General features: G+C 43.1%; 1 pseudogene; it reads right to left on the bottom strand.

Moving 5' to 3' along the window:
* Positions 1-2597: 2597 nt before the first annotated feature.
* Positions 2598-2715, bottom strand: LOC126337275 (5S ribosomal RNA; annotated as a pseudogene).
* Between the last annotated feature and the right edge of the window lie 368 nt (positions 2716-3083).

Here is a 3083-nt window from a genome sequence, read left to right as displayed (position 1 = left end):
AGAATGAAATCGCTTTCTTTCATCAGACCACGGTGTTCCAGTTCGTTTTATGATTTCCCTCTGACCAACTATCCAAGCAAATATCATGTTTTTCCATCTGTAACGTCTGACTGAGCTATACCGGCTGCTTTATGATCCTCCTTAATCGCAGGGATCCATTAAATTGGCTCAATATTGGCCTTAAGTCTGTTTTCGTAGAATTATACTATTTGCTTTGTCTACCTAGTGGGTGCAATTTTTTAATGTGCCCATAAACTTTGTGTCTTCGTTTCCTCATGTCACCATGTATGTCTATGTAGTCTTCTATTTCCTTATTACTTCTCAGCCTACAACTTTCTCCATTAGTCAGTTTGGGGGCGTTAATATTTTCCTAATAATCTTTCTTTCTTTCCAATTTCTTCAATGTCTCTCTTTCTTGTTACAATTAAAGTTTCTGCTCAATAAAGACATACTGGTTTGATTACACTACTCTTATGCCTAAGTTTACTGAAATAAGGAAGTTATTTTTTATTATAAATATTTGTGTTAATCTGAATGCAGTTGCCATCTTTTGACATTGATCTTCGTTGCAGCTTTTTCCATGCCATTTTCTTGTATGATTTCACCCAGTTATCACGAAATTAATATCTAATTTCGCATGAACTTACTTTGTTCTGTCACAAGGGATTTTCAAATCAAGCAAATACAAAGACCTCGTCGTCACACACAGAATCCTCTTCCTTATTCAGTTTGTAACTTCTCGTTACACTGCTAGGCTTGAATGATAAAGTCGTTTCAGACTCCATGGGCGAAATGCAAAAGGAAGGCAATTCTTCAGAAAGTACCTAGAGACGAGGTCCTGATGAAAGGCAATGCCTCTGTCAAATAGAAGAAAATTACCTCTAGCGTAAAAGCTCAGTAAGGCGGTAACTGTTATTCGCGAAATGAGAGACCAGAAAATGCGGTAAATGGCTTTTGAGTGCCGGGAATGTTTCCGCTGCAAATGGGATTTTCTTAAAGCAGGAGCTGCGGAAAAGAATAGAGCAGAGACAGCTGAATGAAAAAAACTGTAACACACAATCTACGGTTCATCCTCGTCGCTAACTGATGAGAAAAATACACCTACGTGCTAATATTTACAAATACAGTCACTTCGTATAAAGTAGTTTGCTTTACCAGTTATTTGTGAGATTTTGGATTTGGAGATTAGAAAATTGCAATGCTACTTTTATGTGGTCATGCGAAGTGTTTATAGTTTTTACCACGAAACGCAGAACTGTACACATGTGTAAGATGTAAGGAAAAGCGAGGATTACAATCAGAAAAATTTGTGTAGATATTTCAGTTAATGGTAACCTCAACCTACATCACCGGAAGCTGCTTTTCCCAGCCACTACTTGATTGCCAGACGTGTAGCCACACGCGTAGGATCTCCATGGGCATCCTCCTTCGTTAGGGACAATTCCATTCACGGTGGCTCTATCAGTCACAGCAGAATATCTCAGCTACGTTAAGCGTTTTCTTCAGCATGATGTCAGTTGATATCGTCAGGTGTCTTTCATAACGTTGTGGAAATGCAGATCGTCTTCGTTTCGAAACTAGGTGGCTCGTGACCATTAGGTTCAGCCACCTCCCATGTGGGGCGATTACGACTTTTCCCACTGATAAATGCATCAGTTGGTCACTTATCATGTTGCGAGCTGTGTAACGAAGTGTATGCATTTTATTTCGCTGTTTCGAGACTACTGAAGAGTTACGCAAAACTTCATATTAAAAGTACGGATGTTGTACATCTGCTGCTGGGTGAAAACATTCCGATTACATTGGGACATACGTTTCACCAAAGCTATGTGTTGCAGTTTTGCATGATTATGTGCACATTATTTACATATTCTGGTTTTTGGTATTTTTCGATAAGCCTCATCAGCTGGAAAAATCCGTATCTTTGTCACGCTTAGACCATGAAAGTAAATTATTTCTCATACACTGGTGTGGAAAACTGCAGAACGATAGTACCTTTCTCATGAGGTCTCACTGCCAAGGAAAATAGCTCGATGAAACTTAGACCAAACATTCAGACGCCTGCTAGGGTCTACTACAGAATACTAATGAAAGCAATAAGCAGCAAGAGGGCCAAAAATGACAATATTTACAGTGAAGTCATCGTGATTTATAGTGGCCTCGAAGGTGGGACGTACTTCCTAACAGAGCACGTGACCACCGTGTACGGCAGTGTATGCTCCTCAACGTGCTCCAATTATGGCGACAAGATTTGTAACGAGTTCTTTTGACGGGCCTTCCATTCCTCCACAAGCGCGGTTGGCAAATGCTGGGTGATTCTTAACGCATGTGGAGGTGCTGCAATACGATTCCCCAACGCATCCCACGTGTTTTCTAAACTAGAACTAAACTCCTCCCGAACAGGCCATCAAGGCCCAACGGTACCGACCGGCCGCCGAGCCATCCTCAGCCCACAGGCGTCACTGGATGCGGATATGTAGGGGCATGTAGTCAGCACACAACTCTCCCGGCCGTATGTCAGTTTCCGAGACCGGATCCGCAACTTCTCAGTCACGTAGCTTTTCAGTTTGCCTCACAAGGGCTGAGTGCAGCCCGCTTGCCAACAGCACTCGGCAGACCGGATGGTTACCCATCCAATTGCTAGCCCAGCCCAACAGCGCTTAACTTCGGTGATCTGACACGAACCGGTGTTACCACTGAGGTGTGGCCGTTGGCTCCCATGTGTATTCGATAGGATTTAAATCGGGGAAACGGGCAGGTCAGTCCCTTCGCCGATACCTTCTCTTTCCGAGAGATCCGTTGCCGGTGGAATTTCATGTAGTCGCGTTCTGTCATCTATAAAAATGTACTCAGTGTCGAGGGCGCCCATGAAAACACAGGTAAGTACATTGTCGCTGTAACACTGACCGGTGAATGTTCCGAGTTCGAAGATTTGGATATCAGTACCCCTAAGAAACTTAAAGACTGCCCACACCGTAACAACTGGACCAACAATACGACCACAGTCGACTATGGTCCTGGATACGTTACCTGGTCCCGTCTATCACCATTTGAGGGCACGAAATACACCCAGAATGGTTGTC

This window comes from Schistocerca gregaria, chromosome 2 (genome assembly GCF_023897955.1).
Source record: "Schistocerca gregaria isolate iqSchGreg1 chromosome 2, iqSchGreg1.2, whole genome shotgun sequence".
Classification (NCBI taxonomy): domain Eukaryota; kingdom Metazoa; phylum Arthropoda; class Insecta; order Orthoptera; family Acrididae; genus Schistocerca; species Schistocerca gregaria.
Note: the sequence above shows the minus strand (reverse complement) of the source record. Positions and strands in the feature narration are given on the sequence as shown.